The following is a 21,361-nucleotide window of genomic DNA, read 5'->3' as shown; positions in this document are numbered from 1 at the left end:
TGCCCCTGTCCAGCAGGGACACAGGTGGAATCCCAGGAGTGAATTTTCTGTTCTCCATTCAGTTATCCAAGTTGTGCTTAAAAAGGATTAATGAGGTATTCTGCTTGACGTGGAGAGGGAGTCTATTCCAGAGAAGGGGGAGTTTCTGGAACACAAATCTGTCGCAACAACAAGTCCTATTGATGTCACAGACCAGGTTGAGATCATGCATATGGGTTACTCAAGTGGAGCTTGACTTGTAGATATGCAGCAGTCCCATCAAGGCAGGGTCTGAGATTGCTTTGTATGCCAGACAGAGGTCACCTCTGAGGAGTCTCAGTCTGTAAGGGACTGAGTAGAGGGACAGGACTTTTAGTCTGTCTGTGTTGGGTAGATGTTTGAGACCCTGGATTCTCCTGGTGAGGAACCTCTGTGATCTCTCCAGCTGCTGCATGTGCTTTGTGAGGTACATGCCAAAAGGGGCATTGTATTCAGTAGTGGGTCTTATAAGGGATGCATACAGAGATGTTATGACCTCCTTGCCCCTGGATGAGATACCCTTACTAATGAGGTGGGCCATACAGAAAGCTTTCCATACAATGGATGCAGTATGGTGGTCAAAAGTCAGTTTGCTATCAACTTGAGTGCCCAAGTCCCTCACAACTAATTGAATGCTTAGGACCTTGTTATTAATGTGATAATTTGTGGGGATGTCACTCTCCCCAAAGGGGATAATGCATTTTTTGGCATTCAGTTTGAAGCTGTGTATCTGGTGCCAGTCATTTGTTTGGGTGAGACCCACTTGGAGGATGACCACATCACTAGGGGAAGTGATGATAGCACCCAGCTTGCAGTCATCTGCAAACTTGGTCAACCATAGCCCACTGGTTTTGGCCTGCACCTCAGAAAAGTATATCCCAAAAAACAGAGGCCCCAAGACCAATCCCTGGGGTACACCACTCATTCTGGGTATACTGCTTGAGGTGGCTTCCCATATTTTGACTAGGTGGGTTCTATCAGTGATCCAGTTTGCTACACATCTGGTAACATACAGATGGATGCCTAGTTGAGAGAGTTTATCTGTTATACAGTGATGACTTGCTCTCTAGAGATAAGGGGAGGGGGTAGGTTCTGGGGATGTCCTGATTTACTAATGGGGGGACAGAGGGGTGAAGTTTTTACTGAACCTGTGTGCCAGCAGGTTGACTATATCTATGGCTTTTATGTATGTGGTGTCCTTGAACACCAGTTTTGAGCAGACCTGAGCGCTTCCTTTGAGATTGTAGACATATCTGAAGAAGGCCTTATAATTGTCTAAAGTAGATATGGCCAGTTTGGACTCTATGTTTGCTTTGCAGGATTTCACTAGTGCTCTTATTTGCTTGTTCAGGCTAAGGAGACATTGCTTCCAATTGGGCACCTGCTCCTTCTTGGTCCTGGACAGTAATTTTTTCCTTTTGTTATATAGTTTATTTATTGCAGATGTCCACCAGACAGGTTTACTCTTCCTTGAGGAGGCTGATTTTGTCCTTTTCATGCAACTATATAAATGCTCGTATAGTACTTTGGTGTAGGTTTGGACATATGTGCCAGTTCCTACAGAGGGGGAGGGGCTGTGAAGCTGTTTATACCTTCCCTCAGGAGGTTGTAATCAGCTTTAAAATTCTGGATACTTTTGGATTACAACCCTGAACACCATCACAAAAGCTAACTGCCTTAGTCCTTTGAGCCACAGAAGTTACTTTGAAGCTTTCGGTGTTAGACATGGATAACTGAGGAGGCCAGTTAGAAGAATGAAGAAACTTCACACTTGAACACTGCATGATGGGCGATGGTGAGAAAAGTTAATTAAATTACAATCTTAATAAAAGGTTGTTGTTATCTGCACTGTCTTCAAGAAGAAAATGCAAATGCATCACAAAAGGCATTTTTGCAGCTTTCTGTTAACATGAGTAACTGCAAGTTTGTGAGAAAAGCACACTGATGCTTTCTTTATTGACTGTCTTAAGAAGTCAGTGATTCCCAGCACTTCAGCTACAACTAAATGTAAAGTCAAAGCACCTGAACTATAGTGTATAGGTTTTCTGATATTATGGGGATACTAAGCTAATTGTAGGAGCAAGTAAGACAGAATGAACAATAAAATTATCAGTATTACTGTCTTAGCATGCCATTTCTAGCATAGAATAAAGTGATACGAAAACATGGACAAATACAGAGAGTATAATATGGCACAAAAGATCAAGATATAGAATGTATATTTTTCTTAATGATATACTTAAGCATTTCCACTTGAATAAGTCTTTGCCCCCTCATCTGCAAGGAGCGTTCCACTCTCTCCATGAGAAAACAATGACCTTGTCTTCTTCTTCTGAGTTTGCAGTCCATGTGGCCTTTTGTTCAATGTTTAAATCATTTATTGTGGAAAAAAGGCAAGGAAGTTTAGAGAATATGTACAAGCACAATTATACCTTGTAACATAAAGTTTGAGGTAAATGCACTTTATAGACATAATGGAAGTCATGGAAGCTTATTTTTTATATGATCCTTGACCATGCTCCTGATGACATCAGGGATGGGGGCAGAAATGTGTAGTTAGCCCCTTTGGAAAAAAACATGTACCCATGAATTACCACATAGGTGACAGTACACTAAACATCGAAAGTGTGATGAGAGACTTAGGGACACAGGTGGACAGTGGTCTCACCTTCGATAACCACATCGCCACAACAGTCAGGAAATCCTTCCATGTGGCACACCTCATCACTAAGGGCTTTTCATCCAGAGAAAAGGAGGTCATTGTCCCACTGTACTCATCCATTATTAGACCCATTATAGAGTATAACGCCCCATTTGGTATGTACCTCACAAGCCATCTGCAACAGCTGGAAAGGCTGCAGAAATATCTCACTAAAAGAATCGCAGGCCTAAAGCAGATGCCATATGCTGACCATCTAAAAAAACTGCAGCTATACTCTGTGGCATATCGTCTACTCAGAGGCGATCTCTGCTTAACATACAAGGCCATGTCAAACCCTGAGCTGTTGGACATGCTCCACTTAAAGAAATCCCAATCCCTCAGAGTCACATGCTCCAGGGATCTAAATCTTGTCATCACAATAAACAAAACATGCTGGAGGGTTAGGTTCCTGACCCAGAGACTCCCCATACTCTGGAATAGACTTTCCATACATGTCAAGCAGATTGCCTCCTTGGCCTTCTTCAAAAGGAACCTTGATGATTGGATGGGAGATAGGAAATTCACCCCGGGGGTCATGTCAGTCTCCCTGCTAGACAGCGGTCCAGGGAAGTAAATATTGTTGGAAGAAATATCCAGGGAATTGTTATGGCTAGGCTTGTATAGGCCCTAGTGCCAATAGCCTAGTACCAACCTATGAACCTATGAACCTGGATTATAAGAAATATAAGTGGTACTTCATCTTAGAAAAGTACAGGCAACCGACAATGAATTCCAGTATTATTTTTAAAAGTTTCCCCAAGAGATATATATGGCATCAACATGGCAAATTCTTTTCCTACTGATCTGAAAAGAAAAAAAAGTTGTTCATGATAGGCTTTTAGTACTTTTATAAATATTTATTTATTTATTTTTGTTTGTTGGCTGATTTTTAACATCAAATGATTTTTGTATCACATGATGAAGTCTCCATGTTGAGTTGCTGAGAGATGGAAATATTTACTTACTGATCAACGGATTATTGTTTCATTATCTGCAGCAAGGCCTTATTTATTTATTAATTTATTCATCTTTGTTGCTGGCTGTGAAAGTCCAACTGGGTTAATACTCTTTTTTTAATGGAGACTCAGGGAGAAAAGCTCCACAATGTTACAAAGTTTGGGAAAGAGAAGTGTAGATCAATATGTATGTATACCTTTAAGAAGCTTTCTATGGGCTTGCACATGTGTATAAATACTGAACACTTGCGAGCCTGACTGCCATTTTGTAGCTGTTGAGATGTAAGCATGCATGTCTGTGTAGTCTGTCAGCTAATCAATTTGTTTATATTTTGTACTACTGCTACCCATCCTGATGCATTTCTATGTAATAAAGCATATAAACAAACTTCCCTGTCTGTTCCTCTTCAACTGAGAACTAGACAAGTGACATGGTGTCAGAATGGGATCCAGATTTGAGACCAAGAGGCACTCACTTAAATTTGGAGGAATATAAAGGAGTGGATCATCCCTACTGCACGTTTAACTCACAAAACAGGTGAGAAACGAATTTCATGTACAAAAGCTTGCTCAAATGATTTCTTATTTGAAAATATAAAATGAAGCACTCAGAATCTTCTTCTTCTTTTCCCGGTTAGGGGTCGCCACAGCAGATCACCTGTCTGCTCATGATTGGCAGTGGACTTTTTATGGTGTTGAGTTGCCAGCTCGGCATCCAACCTTCCTCAGAAGGCACACACATGCACACACTCACGCCTAGGGTCAATTTAGAGTGTCCAATCCACCTACTGCATGTCTTTGGGATGTGGGAGGAAACTGGAGCACCTGGAGGAAACCCACTCGAACACAGGGAGGACATGCAGACTCCGCACAGAAGACACCCCAGCTGAGGATCAAACTGGAGAACCTTGTGCTGTGAGGTGTCAACACTAACTGCTGCACAACCACAGCCGCCCATAATGCTCAAAATAAATTTATAGTTAAACAAAATGTCCGAAAGTGCAAAATATTGACAAAAATATTCAAAATAATTATAAAAATGTTTAAAACAAAGTCCAAATTGCATAAAATGTTTGAAATGAGGAAAATATGACCACATTTTTTTGCTCTGTGCTACTGTTTTGCATTAATTAAAGCTGTCCGAGATATCCGAGGAGTATGAAGTGTTCCCATGTTTGTACAGTATTACAGTACAGTTATTTCAAAAAGTATAGTAAATTCAAAGCATATTTTGCAAGTATAGTCATTTCAAAGCATATTTCGCAAAGTAAAGTATTTCAAAGAGTTTAGTGTGCATTACAAGTACTGGCTGTGTGTGCTTGTTAGTATATAATTACAGGGGACATATTTTCAGTGTGTTTGAGCATACTATGTTGGCATGGCAGACAGATTTTGAAAACCTGGTCCACTTGTGTTTGATGATAATATTGCAGAGAACTGGAGAGTGTTTGAGCAAGAGTGCAATAATTTTCATACAAGCTACATTTTCTGATAAAGATGACTGTATAAAGGCATTTATTCTACTTAATTTAGTTGGTTCAGAAGCTATAGAAAGAGAGCGCTCATTTGTGTATGCACCTGCTGTGTTTTCAGGAGGGGGGAAACCGTCATATAGTGGCCCTAGCTGAGGCCAGGGAAGATCCCGAGTGCTTAAAATGTAAATTTAGAGAAATGTATAACCCCCAAATGAATATTACAATGGAAAGGCACTTATTTTACACAAGAGATCAAAAGCCTGGTGAAGCTTTTGCAGCATATATAACTGATTTGAGAAACAAGGCTAAAATGTGCAGATTTGGTGATTTAAGGGATGAGTTGATAAAAGACAGACTTGTGTGTGGTATTAAAGATGATGCTGTGTAAAAGAGTTTGCTTCATGACAGTGACTTAACGTTGAATAAGGCCATTGAGATTTGTCAGATATATGAGCTTACAGAAAATCACACAAATATGCTTACAGATGAGAAATGCATGCTTCCAGTAACTTCTAAGCCTAATGTTGATATTATACAACACATGGTTAAAAGAAACAGACCCAAGCACATCACAGTAACTGTGACCCCTGCAGCACTTACTGGGAAACCCTGCACCTTTCTAGCAAATTCCAGAGTTTGCACAGCTTCAGAGAAGCACGAGAGTGAGTCAGCAAACAAGCATAAGGCTGAGGGCACATGTTCACCTAGCCTCATAGTTAACTCTTGTAATTATGGTGGCAATCATGAATCTAAAAGACAAAAGTGATTAGCTTTTAGTCAGCAATGCCACAGATGTAAAAAGTGGAATAATTTCCAAAGATTTTGAAAATCAAAAGGGGACTTTCTTTTATTAAAAGAGCACATTCCAAGAGACAAGTTGATCAATTAGAAAGCTGTGACCTTACTTTTTATGTTGATGGTGTGTTTGTGCTTAATGAAGCAATCAATGCAGTTGATTTATGGGCAAAGAATGAAGTATTTTGTACTGTGTATAGATTAGTACTAGGCTAACTGCCCTTGCAAGACAATTATCCCCTGTGAGATTCAAACCCTGTACCTTGTGTCTGTAAGACAAACACCATAACAATTAGGCCACCCTCCCAACCATTCAGATACATTGCAGACCCATAGAGCTCAAAGTTGATACAGGTTCAAAGTGCAATGTTATGTCAGCAGAAACATTTGCTAGAGTATGTGCTGGTGAGAAGCTTGATTTGACAAAGTGTGCAAAGCTTGTTGCCTATGGTGGTGAAGAAATTCATACTGAAGGTTCAGTAGTGCTTTCATGTTACTCTGTTGGGAACAGTTATGACTTGCAATTTTATGTGGTCAAGAGGCACGTGCAGTCATTCTTAAGGTTGGGAGGGTGGCCTAATGATTAAGGTGTTTGCCTTACAAACACAAGATACAGGGTTTGAATCTCACAGGGGATAACTGGCTAGACTTAAAATGTCTCACAAGGGCAGTTAGCCCAGTACTAACCTATGAATTAGGCCTCAGAGACAGTTTGAAAATGGGATTACTTTCATTTAATAATGAAGTTCACCGTGTATGCCTGAAAGACCACTATTCTAATTTTGACCAGTCTATTTTCTATACGTATGCTGATCATTTCGAAGACAAACTAGGCAAACTCCAAGTTGTGTACTCCATAAAGTTAGATCTAGAGGTCAGTCCAGTTGTCATACCAGCATTGAGAGTTCCCATAGCTATGCAGAACAGAGTCAAAGCTGAGTTAGACAAAATGGTGCAGCAAGGTGTGATTTGACCAGTTAATGAAACTACTGAATGGATATCTTCCATGGCCGTAGCTCATAAGAGAAACTCAGATGATATCAGAATATGTATTGATCCAAGAGATTTGAACAAAGCATTAAAAATAACTCATCTTTCAATGTGTACAGTTGAGGAAGTCGCTGCTTTTATGCCAAATGCCACTGTTTTTTTCTGTCTTGAATGGAAAGAGTTCAGTTTGGCAGATTTTGCTTGATTGAAAATCTTCATTGCTAACTACTCTCAGTACTCCTTTTGGGAGGTACAGATTTTTGAAAATGCCATTTGGGATAAATTCTGTCAGTAGACTGGGAGCATTACTCTAGCTCCAACACCCTAGCCCAAAGGTTCCTAGAATTTATAAACTCAAATGCTATGGAACAACTTGTTACCACTCCCACAAGAGGGGAAAACATACTGGACCTGATCATCACCAACATGGGGACTCTATGCTCCCGACCAGAAGTGTATCCCTCACTGGTAAGATCAGACCATAAACTAATCTCACTGGATATTCACATCCCAACCCCACCCCCTGCCCAGAATACCACAGTGAAAAACTTCTCTAAAGCAAATTTCACACTCCTAAAAACCGAGGTGGAATCCTTCAAAGCCCCCGAGCCTGTGGAAAATACGGCCCAGACCATAGAATCCTTTATAAATGCATTCTATGAACACCTTCAGGAATGCATGGATCATGCAGTCCCAAATAAAACCAAGACCCAATCCTCCAAAGGCAGACATCCTGTCTAGTGGACCCCAGCCATAAACAAACTATACAATAGAAGGAGGAAGCTACTACATGATAGAGCAAAATCCCAAAAAGGGAAGGCATCTCTCATCAGTATTAGCAAAAAACTACGGGCACTCATAAAATCATCTAAGGCCAACTTCAAAGGAAAAATTGCACAGGACACTAAGGATAATCACAAGGCTTTTTTTAGTTATGTTAGGAACCTGGGTGGAAATTCCCAGATATGCTCAGAATTAGTCCAAAATGACAAAAAATACACCGAACCCACAGACATTGCCAACATCCTAGCTGACAGGTTCAGCGCAAACTTCTCCCCACCCACCAAAAGGGCAAATATCTATCCCAGCAGAGTGCTGCCCCCCTGACATCTCAGATGCTCAGGTAAGAGCTGCCCTCTCCAAAGCAAAAACACAGCATCAATGGGACCAGACGGTGTCCCGGGCTGCATCCTACATGAACTCCAAGAAGAGCTAAACCCAAACATAAAACTACTGTTCAATCTCAGCCTTACTACAGGATATGTACCCAAAGAGTGGCGTACAGCAACAGTGGTCCCTCTCCACAAAGGTGGTGCCTCAACGGATCCTGGAAACTATCACCCCATAAGCCTGACTAGCTTGGTCTGCAAAGCTATGGAAAGGATCATCATGGACCTCATAAATAAAGATATTGTGGACCTACAGACACTGGATCCTACCCAGTTCGGCTTTGTTAAGGGCAGATCCTGCCTCTTAAACCTGGTCAATTTCTTTGAAACAGTCACCAAGGCCATTGACGAGGGGAAGGTGGTCCACACAGCCTACCTGAACCTCGCAAAAGCCTTCGATACAATACCCCACTCTGGCATTATAGATAAGCTCACCAGCTTAAATATAAACCCCTATGTCACTAGATCGGTTGCAAACTGGCTCAAGGACAGAACCCACATGGTTAGAATTGCTGGAGCCATGTCAGACTCCAAACCAGTTACAAGTGGTGTCCCACAAGGCTCAGTCCTGAGACCTCTCTTGTTCGGTATATATTTCTCAGAGGTACAGGCCAACATGGAAGGACTGTGGCTGACCAAGTTCGCAGATGACTGCAAACTGGGCACCATAATCGACACTCCAGCTGACACAAGGATCCTCCAAAAGGGCCTCATAGCAACAGACAACTGGTGCCAGAGCCATGGCCTCAAGCTAAATGCCAAAAAGTGTATAGTCATCCCCTTTGGCAAAAACAAAGTGCCCACAAATTACCACATAGGTGGTAATCCATTAAGTACAGAAGAAGTAATTATGGACCTGGGGACCCAAGTTGATAGCAATCTCTCATTTGACAACCACGTGGCCAAAGTGGTTAGAAAAACATTTTATATAGCCCACCTAATCATGAAGGGATTCACATCTAGATCAGGGGAGGTCATCGTGCCTCTTTACTCATCCCTCATCAGGCCCATAATTGAGTACAATGCCCCTTTCGGAATGTACCTTACCAGACACCTGCAGCAACTGGAAAGACCCCAAAAGTACCTCACCAAGAGGATCAAAGGGCTCAAACAGATGCCATATGCTGCCCGGTTAAAGAAACTCCAGCTCTACTCAGTGGCATACCGCTTGCTCAGAGGCGATCTGTGCCTGACGTATAAAGCCATGTCCAACACGGAATTAATGGACATGCTGCACCTCAGAAAATCCAAATCCCATTGAGCTACGTGCTCGAGAGACTTGAACCTCAGCACTGAAATAAATAGGACATGCTGGAGGGACAGATTCATAACCCAGAGGCTCCCTTCACTCTGGAATAATATCCCAGTCCAGGTTAGGCAGAGTCCCTCATTGACTCTCTTCAAGGGGAATCTTGATGAGTGGATGGAAGATCGTAGGTTTACCCCGGGTATCACTTCTGTGTCACTGTTAGACAGAGGCACAGTATACTAACCTCGAAAAAGGGCATAGCAAAATTAATTTAAAATGGGTGGCGAAAGTCAAACACACACTGGCTAGGCTTATAAATGCCCTAGGGCAGATAGCCTAGTATGAACCTATGAACCTGTGAACCTAAGTCTTCCAGTGTGCAATGGAGCAATTTTTTTCTGGGTATCCGTGTGATATTATAGTAGATTATATTCTAGTAGGAGGTAATGGTGAAGCTGAGCATGACAGAAACCTCAAGAAAGTTCTGTGAAGAGCAAGTGAAGTGAATCTTAAGCTGAATCCTAGGAAGTGCAAATTCATGCTATGTGAAGTTACTTATGTTGGTCATTAATTTACCAGTTCAAGCGTATGACAAGATCCTTCCAAGCAAACTACAATTCTTGAGATGCCAGCTCCAGACAATGTTCAAGCCCTAAAATGTTTTCTTGGCATGGTTAACTATCTTGGCAAGTTCATTCCTGACTTGAGCCAAATTTCAACACTGCTCAGAGAGTTGACACTCAGAGATGTAGCCTGGTTATGGCTGGAACAACACCAGAGAGCGCTCAATGTCCTGAAACAGAAAAGTGCCAATCCACCAACTCTCAGATACTATGATGTTCACAAACCAGTTACCCTTTCTTGTGATGCTTCAAAATTTGGTCTTGGTGCAGTCGTTCTTCAAGAGGGTAGACCAGTAGCCTATGCATCCAGAACTCTGACCCAAACTGAAATACAGTATGTGCAGATAGAGAAAGAACTCTTGGCAATTGTGTTTGCATGTTCAAAGTTCCATGATTATATTTATGGCAGACCAATCCAGATTGAAACTGATCACCAACCTTTGGTCACTGTTTTGAGAAAGCCTATGCATACAGCTCCAGCCAGGTTGCAATGCATGATGCTGAAATTGCAAAAGTATAATTTCAATCTCGTCTACACAAAAGGCAAACTTCTTTATCTTGCTGATACTTTGTCCAGATCACCCAGAACTACTGCTGAACAGCATGAAAATGAAAACCTTGATTTTGAAATCATGGAAGTGAGAATTTTTTCTTCTACACGTCTTGATGAGCCAAAAGTCATACAGCTTCAGACCCAATTCTTCAGAAGCTCAACCAATTTATCAGTCGAAGATGGCCGTCAAAGTAATCTTGTTTACCAGTTGACCTGCAAACTTATTTTCCATACAGAGTTGAGATTTTGTTTGGCGATGGTATCATCATGAAAGGTCCAAAAGTAATTGTTCCAAAATCCTTGCAACAAGAGTATATTACTATTTTGCATTGTGGCCACTCAGGAGCAAATTTTACTAAAAGAAGGGTGAGAGAACTAGTATTTTATCCTTCTGTGTCACAGAATATTGAGAGAGTGCTTTCATCTTGTTCTGTATGTAATAGTACTAAGCTACATCAACAGAAAGAACCACTTCAGCTAAACCAGATTCCTGAACTACCTTAGCCGACAGTAGCTTCAGACATTTTCATATGGAATTGTCAACATTACTTGGTGTTAGTAGACTCTTCCTCCAATTGGCTCAAGATTGACCTACTTCCTAATCTAGCATCCAATATTGTCATTATTAAGAAGAAACATAATTTTGTAGTACATGGTAGCCCACACAAAGTTGTTTCTGACAGTGGTACACAGTTTACAAGCCAACAGTTCAAATGATTTGGTGAAGAGTGGGACTTTACTCATGTTATAAGTAGCCCTGAGTACCTGCAGTCAAATCGTTTGGCAGAATGTGCAGTTCAAAGTGCGAAACAATTACTAGAAAAGGCAAAATGAGACAATAGTGATGTTTTCTTGAATATCTTGAATCTCAGAAATGTTCCGTGTGATAAACATCTTGGCTCACCTGCATAGAGACTTCTGTCGAGACAAACCAGAACCACCTTGCCTGTCAGCGGTACTCTTTTGGTTCTGTATGTTAAGAACAACAGATCAGTGAGAGCCCATCTGTTGAAGAAGTGCTTAACCCAGAAGTCCTATTATGATAAGACCAGCAAACCACTCAATCCATTATGAGAAGGGGAAATAGTGAGAATATAAATGACAAAAGGTTTTGATAGGATTGATGTTGTGAAAAGTGTATGTCCAGAGCCTATATCATACATTGTGGAATCACAAAGAACAGAATTTAGGTGCAATCGGAAACATTTGGTCCCAGGGTCCAAGCCTGTATTGCAGTATCAGACATGCAAGAAAGACTGTATATCTCAGAGTGAGTTATCCAGCATTCCAATTCCAGAGGACGTTCCAGTAAATATTCCAGTTCTTGAGAAGAATCCCGAAACTCCACAAACAGTTTATTCACCATTGACTGTCCCTGTTGCTAAACTCAGTTCTGATTGCTGTACCACTAGATCAGGTCACATTTCTAGACCATGTTCCAGATACACAAAAACCTGGACATGAATGTTGTGTTTATTTCTTAATGTCTATACAATTGCATGTCTTTTTTCAAATGTCACTATACTGTGGGTAATTCATTAAAGAGGGAGGATATAGATCAATATGTATGTATACATTTAAGAAGCTTTCCGCAGGCTTGCACATGTGAAAAATACTGAACACATGTGAGCCTGACTGCCATTTTGTAGTTAGAGGTTGGATGTAAGCATGCATGTCTGTGTAGTCTGTCAGTTAATCCGTTCATTTACATTTTGTAATACTGCTATCCATCCTGTGTTTCTATGTAATAAAGCATATAAATGAACTACCCCGCCTGTTCGTCTTCAATTGAGAACTAGACGAGCAACAAGAAGTATGACAAAGTTACAGAAATTGGAGACTGAAAAAATATACAGTGCGAACACAATTAACACAGCTAACAAAAAAGTGTTCCTATTAAATGATCGAAGATGGATTCTTTCGAATGTGTCTTGATCAAACTTGAAAGCGCGAAAAGGCAAAATAGCGATACGACATATAAGCAAATTCTTTCCCTGGGAAAGAAATTGCTTGGCCGCTTCCATTACTTTGCCATTTTTGTGACTGTAGTGCGATCTCAGAGTTGGTATATTTAAGTAGGGGGGTGCGGGGGAAAAGCCCCCACCGTTATTTTAACTTTTTTTTTTTTTTTTTTTTTTTTTTTGTGGAACAGCGATTTTTTTTTCCCTAGGAATCCATTCGAGATTGTAAGCTTTCACTTACATTGGTTTGATAAATCATCGTTCGCTTTTTTAAGCGTTCGATGATTTAACATAGACCAACAAAAAATTGTAAGAGAAAAACAGTGCAAACAATAAATGCAGTTCAAAATAATTTTTATACATTGCTTTACATAAGATACAGTTGTAGTCAATATTACATTATTCAGATATGGTAAGGTAGGCAAACTTTGTGAAATACAGTTATTAAAGAAAGGTCAGGGTTGCTAATGTAGGATGTTTCAAGCATCAAGGACAGAGATTATTTCTTCCATGTTTTTGGTCCTTTGAACAGTATAAGTCCTGTTTCACTTGGTTGCCTGTCTTTTTTGCTTGCTATATATTGTTCTGTTTTGCATGCCATTGTTATCAGCTTCTCATTGCTTAGCTCTGTGGTAGTTCACACTGTATAGCAGCCATTGGGTACTTTCCTGAAATTCAGTTTCCAAGTGACTTAAACCAATTACTGTTGCAACTGGCGGGTGTGCTCATTTGAGTTTCTCAGTGTTACTTTGTTACTGTGAGTTGAGTTTGTTTGCACAGAGCTGCTGTTTGTGTCCTTAGCTGCACTCTGAACAGCAGTGTGCTATTGATCAGCATTATGCTGTTTGTGTCCTTAGCTGCACTCTGAACAGCAGTGTGCTATTGATCAGCATTATGCTGTTTGTGTCCTTAGCTGCACTCTGAACAGCAGTGTGCTATTGATCAGCATTATGCTGTTTGAGGTTCCCTTGTTATTATTATTGCTGCAGTAGATAATGTGTTATTGTTTTGCACTTATATTGATGTTTATTTGCCCTTCTTGTTGGCTAAACTTCTTGTAGGTTTTGTTATTTGTAACTGCCATTGCAGCCACCCTGGTTATTTTGACCTCTTCTACTTAAGACCTTTTGCTGCTATCAACTAATCCATTAACTATATATTTAGTGGCACTCACCCTTTATAAGACATAGACCCACTTGATAAAAATATAAGACCAACATACCTGCATCCCTTCTGTTGTTAGACTAAAAATTGCCAAATATTCACAGCCAATGATCTATTACTGAACATATACCATACTATCTTGTGAGAGTAAGGTGTAACATGCAGGCCACCTTCTCATTAAAATCTCTGCACAGACATATCAAACCAACATAAGCTGAGGTTGTCAAAAAGTCACTTTGCAAGCCTCTTAGATCCAGGAAGATAAATCTCAGCAGAAGTATGCAAACATAATGCCAGCATCCTCACACTTAGTAAGGTGTCATTAGGCTGTAGACTATGAACCATCTTCTTCTGGCTTTTTCCTGGTTAGGGGTCACCACAGCCGATCACCTGTCCGATCATGATTGGCAGTGGAGTTTTACGGTGTTGAGTTGCCAGCCCAGTGCCCAACCTTCCACAGAAGGCACACACACACATGCACTCACACCTAGATCCAATTTAGAGTGTCCACCTACAGCATGCCTTTGGGATGTGGGAGGAAACCAGAGCACCCAGAGGAAACCCATGTGACTACAGGGAGGACATGCACACTCAGCACAGAAGGCACCCCAGCCAAGGATTGAACTAGGGAACCTTTTGCTGTGAGGTGACAATGCTAACCGCTGCACTGCCGTGGCCGCTCCTAGACTGTGAACCATCTACTGACACTACGTTGACCTTGCCCTACCTCATAAGCATAGAATACGTGTACCTGACAATGGAATCACTATTGACTGGGACATTTCAATTTGTACTCATGGATTTAGTGTCAGTAGACTGTGAACCATCTACTGACACTAAATCCATGAGTACAAATTGAAATATTCCAGTCAATAGTGATTCCATTGTCAGGTACATGGATTCTATGCTTATGAGGCAGGACAAGGTCAACGTGACAGTTAGTAGTCTCTTCGCTGCCAGAATCTACAGTGTACAAGTGCTTGTCAGCCCTGGACAAACATGAATATGACCTCCTTGTACCCCATGTGGGTATGAAAGACCTGAAGCACTCAACCCTGAGGGACAAGTAGGGAGTCCTGTTAAAGCTCATTATGCATGTGACAAACGCAAGTAAGGCTATGATTCTGAGTGGAATCCTACTTTCACCCAGAATGACAACTACCTACAATGATAAGATACATGGCTTCTAAAATTTGGTAAGTAGTTAATGTCATTCTGAGTGGGTCTTGAATGTGTCAGTATGGGATGAAGTGGTCAACAGATTGAATTACTTTTGAAAAAATGACCTATACCTCTCGTTCACTGGCTTCAGCATATTGAAAAAAGCACCCTCCCCCCAGTGATTCTTAGGAATGGTCATAGCAAAAAATATTTTTTGATGGATGATTTGAATTATCCATCAATGAACTAGTATGGATATATCTGAAAAATTGAGTAAACTCATTGATATCTGGAGTTATAAATGGAAGTTCCATAGAAGAAATATTAAATCATCCCACTGGTTGGCGAAACATTGTAGACCTTGTGCTTACCAAGCCGTCTACCACATGCTCCTATACCCCTATTCCTTATTAAATCCAATAACAAACTAATGACCTTCTCATTTAAAGTCTCAAATACCACCAGTGAACAAACTAGAATTTAAGAACTTCAGATAAACACATTTCCTCACAATCTATGATGAGCTTTGAAAATTCACTTTTAATACCACCACTCCACATGCAGCCTCAGCTGCTACTTACTCAGTGGAGTACTACACCCATCTTAAATAAGATATATAGTAGATATATATATATATATATATATAATATATATATATATATAAACTTGATATAATGAAAAACTGAAAACAAGCCACCCTGGAAGTCCATCAGTATAAGTAAACTCTATAACAAAAAGGAAAACATTTTTGAAGTCCTATCAGCACCGACCAGGGTGTCACATTAGCAGGGACCATCACCTACAGGCAATGTTCTTACTGCTGGATGGTTAGCCCTAATCCAAATCTACATATACCAAAAGGATCAACAAGGAATTAAAAAGTAGCAAAAAGAAGATTAAAGCTGCACAGATGTCAGGAACCATAGCCCCATCAGCCTAACTAGTTTAATGTGAAAGACAATGGAATGCATTGTATCTGACTTCATAAACTATAACATCAAAAGTCTCATACACCTAGATCCTCAACAGTTTGATTTTATTGAATGGTGATCATGTTTAACTCAGTAAACTTCTTTGAGAAGGACTCAGACATAATTGATTTTGGCATTTGTTCCACACAGACTTTCTGGATCTAGTCGAGGCACTTAACTCCATTTCCCAGTACTGGTGTTGTAGATAAGCTAAGAGGCCCAAGTATAGACCATTACGTGGTAAAGTGGATATCAAACTGGGTGAAAGATGCAATCTATGGAGTTAAAGTGGTTCTATATCACTTCAGCAAAGCGACAGTTCAGCAAATGGAATTTCATTTGAAATGCAGTTTATCGAAATCTGCTCTTCTGTGGGGCTGCACCCCCCCCGCTAAATATATATGCTAACTCCGAGATTGCACTACAGTGGGGAAAGGGAAAATTTGCTGATCCTCACTATACCACAATCTCAGTATGAACAGTTCAGTGAATGGCATGTTTGATGTAAGTGAACCGAAAATGCCATTCTCTAAACTGAATTTTTGCATAAGTGATACAGACCCGTTAAAGTAGCAGGTGTCGCCTCAGAAATCAATAAAGTTACTTGAGTTGTACCTCAAGCCTCAATGCTAAGACCTCTCATTTATAGCATGTAATTTACTCACTTCCAAAATGTAAAACACTGACCTATGGCTAACAAAGTCTAACAATGATTTCAAGTTGGTTGTTATTATCCAATTACTTTTTGATGTGGTATCATTACAGCAAGAAATAATTCTTACAAATGAAAGGTATTCTGAGAAAGGGCTAAAACTAAGTGCAAAAACTCCCAGTAAGTATTGCCACAAATGTTAATATATGTATATATATATATCTAAGCCAAGCGTTAGTTTGCTGAGACCAAAGTATCAAAACTGAAAATGCCGAAACACGTAGTTTTTCCCAGGGCAAATAAACACTTGTCCAAAACTACATGAAACACATTGTATTATCTGAAACCCACCTGTACCACCGCACACCCCCCAACTATATATACTAACTCTGGGATTGCACTACAGTGGGGAAAATGGCATATTTCCCCATGTTGGACAAGTGTTTACTTGCCCTGGGAAAAACTACGTGGTTCAGCATGTTCATTTTCATTATTTTGGTCTCAGCAAATTAATGTTTGGCTTTTTGGTCTTTCAGCCATCTGAAGTAGACTCATGCATTCATACATGCACACACACACACACACACACACACACACACACACACACACACACACACACACACACACACACACACACACACACACACACACACACACACACATATATATATATATATGGGTCTACTTCTATTCACTGACTCCCATTTCGTCGAACTTTCATTTCACTGAAACTTCATTACATCGACAAGCATTTGCCCCCTTCCCCAATGTTGTGCGACCCTGGAGTTGATATATATAGTAGGGGGGGTGTGGGGGCACAGCCCCCCACATTGGGGGTGTGGGGGTGAAGCCCCCCACCTAAAATGCTTGTCGATGTAATGAAGTTTCAGTGAAATGAAAGTTCGACGAAATGGGAGTCAGTGAATAGAAGTAGACCCATATATATATATATATATATATATATATATATATATATATATATATATATATGGGTTCCTATGAGTTCATCGAAATGCCAAAACATCGACGCTCACTTCTTCGACACGAAAACATCGACACTTCATATCATCGACAGTTCACGTAAGCGATCCTCCCCCTCTCAGGACCCATGGTAGCACTTGTTTGTCTGCTACAGCGCATATGGTTCAAGTCACTACCCACAATTTCCCTTGACAGCGTTGTAATTTACGTCGCAATACACACACAAGTGCTACCATGGGTCCTGAGAGGGGGAGGATCGCTTACGTGAATTGTCGATGATATGAAGTGTCGATGTTTTCGTGTCGAAGAAGTGAGCGTCGATGTTTTGGCATTTCGATGAACTCATAGGAACCCATATATATATATATATATATATATATATATATATATATATATATATATATATATATATATATATATATAAGATATATATATATATATATATATATATATATATATATATATATATATATAAAATCTTCAACTTACAATATTCCTAGCATCCCACTCCAAACTGATGGTAGTCAGGAATCTAGACACTTTGGTTAACTACTCCCTCCGTTTGATCACCATATGATGTCAGCAGTAAGAAGAGCCTTCTAAATACAACTGATATTTGAACATATCTCTCATCTAGACTGAAAAAAATGGTCATCCCTCTGTTCTCTGCTCTAATTAGACCAATTAAAGAGTATAATGCTCCCTTTAGAATACAGTTATTTAGAAAGGTCATACAGTTAGAATGGTCCCAGTTAACCACATCTAAAAAGATTACTGGGTCTAAAGACCCTTAGCTAACAATACAAGCCTGACGTCCTATCTCTGTATTTGGTCTGTTAAAGACCCTTATGTGGCGATGTATGTCTTGCATTATGTTCTATTTAGAACCAAACGTTCTACAGTTCCTTACCATCTCCACGTGAAAAACATGTCCACAAACACTTAAACTAAGGATCTGATTCTCCACCAACATATAAACAAAGTACACTGGAGGGACTGATTTATTACCCAAAGACTGCATATCTCCAGGGTAACTTACTCTTACATGTTAAACAGCATGACACCTTTGAATCCTTTAAGAACAGACCTCCCAACCATCCCGATTTACTCGGTTTTTATCGAGTTTTATGGTGAAAATGAAGGGGTGCCATGATTCCCGAGTGGCACCACTTCATTTCCGATTTCTTTGCTTTTGTTTTTTTTTTTTATTTTTTAATTTTCGCGCTGTCGGAGCTGATGTCATCATGTGCACGATGACGTCAGCTCCGTCAGCACTACCAGCCAGTTGGAATTGAGCTCAAGCCTCAAGGAGCTCACGTCATCATTTCCGGCTGGCTGGGAGCAGGCGGGAAGTGAATTTGAAGGAAGAATGCTGTTTCCAAATTCGGACATTTTACAAGGGAACTGCTTTGCCATTTGGCTTTAATTACACTTTTTGTTGCCGTTTTGTGGGCATTTACAAGGGACTTGGGATTAAGAATGCTGGCTCACTGGCTCAGACATAAACTGCTTTGTGGCCAGCTTTGCACTTTGCTGCCATTTCGGGATGAATGCTGCTTTGCCGTTTGGAAGTCAAGTTTAAATCCAAGTTCGGGTCGGGACTTTGCCTTAGGTAAGGTGTGTGTGTGTGTACATGTACGTACATTGAGCATGTGTGTGTATATATGTGCGAGTGCAGGTGCATGTGCATATATCTGTATGCGTGTGTGTTTGCATACATGTGTGTGTATTTGTGTGTCTACTTTATCATGCAAGACAGTGTCATCTTAAGATTAGTTTCCCTGCTTTACACCAACTGATTGCTGGAATAGGCTCCAGTTTTCCTGTGAGCCTAAAATGCATAAATTATGCATCATAAAATGAATTAGTTGTTGCTCTAATTGGGGGAAGAAAACATTTAGTGCAGGTGCATGTGCATATATCTGTATGCGTGTGTGTTTGCATACATGTGTGTGTATTTGTGTGTCTACTTTATCATGCAAGACAGTGTCATCTTAAGATTAGTTTCCCTGCTTTACACCAACTGATTGCTGGAATAGGCTCCAGTTTTCCTATGAGCCTAAAATGCATAAATTATGCATCATAAAATGAATTAGTTGTTGCTCTAATTGGGGGAAGAAAACATTTTGCTTGAGGTACATGTTTTTAAGACTGTTTTTCACTGAAAGTGAGGCTGTACATAGCATGTTTCACTTTTGGTTGATGCAGATTTTTTGGTTGATGCAGATAAATCTATTGGGCATCTTCAGACTAAACTAAATAGATGTCAATTGTTTGCTTAAAATAAGCTAGATCTAGTAAGTACAGCTGACATAATGTTCTGAATAAGATAACAGAACCTGCTTGTTTTAAAGGGTCTTTAAATACTTATTTTTTATTCATTGGCAGGAGTACTGTTTTTATATTACGTTTGATTTCAATTATCTTTCTAGGAACTTAATAGCTCTATAAATGTAATACCTTTTGGTGTAATTATTATTATAAAAATACTGCTTCATTACTTTTTGTAAAATTAAATTAAGTACTAAAAATGAACACTTTGTTTCAGTTTAACATTTTAATAAAATGTGGAAGTCTGCCTGTTGTAAGAAAAGTGCACTTCAAAACATTGGTTTGATTACAGAGAAGCTAAGTCCCATAAAAAGTAACTTATGCTGATGGAGAAACACGTTTCCAGACATTTAACAGGTCTAGGTCCTCGTAAGATTAATCACACTACAGTGTCCTTTGTCAGGCTAGGATTATGATTCCAAAATGGCCACATTTAGTCATGGAAAGGAAATGAATAAAATGAAGAAATGAGCATTAGAATATTGTGCTTAAGGATTAAGCAGCACATTTATAAGTGCACACATGTGCCATCATGGAGAAAAGTGCCTGTGAAACAGACATTTCATTTGCATAATATGCTTTCCAAAGTGTAGCAAGGTACTATATTCTTGACTGAAAAGACTGGCTTGTTAAAACCAATGTTCTGAAATGCCCACTCTCAGTAGAGGTATAAAGATGTCAGGCAGAGTGTGAGATAATAATGTTCTTACAACATCCATTTCTGACTTTTCTTGACAATGTGTTCTTTATTTCTGATGTGATTAATCTGCCTTTATTAATAAGAACTGTGAATACAGTAATTATATAATTGTGATAATATAGTGTAACCAGTTGTGTGTTAACGGAAATGTGACACTGAGAACCATTGCTCCTTTGCACTAAGGCACATGATAAAGTTTGGTTGCAGCTGTAATTTGGGACCTTGGTTGTTAAGTTGATAGAACACTGAGTGTTTTTCTTTGCCATGGACATTGCATTAATACTAATGCGTATTAAGTGCTTGTATTACAGAAAACAAAGTAAATCAACATAGCTGCTTCTGTTATCATGTATGTGCGACTTTTGGTTATTTTTATGTTCTGTTCTGTCTGATCCCACACATATTTCCTTATGCTAGGGGTCTGGCATATCCACTGGGGTGAGAGCCAGATGCATGGGTCATCATTCAGATAGTTATGAGACCTGCTCATAACTCCTCTATTACTCTAGAGAGAAGAATTCTTGACCCATGTAGGAAAGTGTGGCTCACCAACCAAGAAGATGGCTAATCGTGACCAGTCTCTGCCCCTCAACAGAACTAAGTAATCCCTGCCTCTTCAGTCAACAGCTCACTTCATTCTGAGTGGCAGCGGTGGATGAATTGTAATTATTATGGCCTTAACATCACCTCCTAGTGGTTGAAGTCAGCAACTGCATCATTTTGGGGACAATCTACCCCCTCCACTGGACATACATGCTCCTACACACAAACACTGCCCTACAGCTTCCCTCAGTGGCTTGGGAATAACAAATATACCTCTTCTAGGCACTGTGCTCTGTTATAGTGGAATAGCTGGCCAGTTCCTGTTGCTTTAAACTGCTGATTTAGCATAGTAATATGTTGCAATGACC

At 40.0% G+C, this 21,361-nt stretch overlaps 1 protein-coding gene across 1 annotated transcript in view; it reads left to right on the top strand.

Moving 5' to 3' along the window:
- Nucleotides 1-21,361, top strand: part of MOXD1 (monooxygenase DBH like 1) — a 980,239-nt gene that overhangs the window by 607,976 nt on the left and 350,902 nt on the right. The window lies entirely within an intron of this gene.

This window comes from Protopterus annectens, chromosome 1.part0, assembly GCF_019279795.1.
Source record: "Protopterus annectens isolate FY-2018-M chromosome 1.part0, PAN1.0, whole genome shotgun sequence".
Classification (NCBI taxonomy): Eukaryota; Metazoa; Chordata; order Ceratodontiformes; family Protopteridae; genus Protopterus; species Protopterus annectens.
This window is presented reverse-complemented; position numbering and strand designations above follow the sequence as displayed.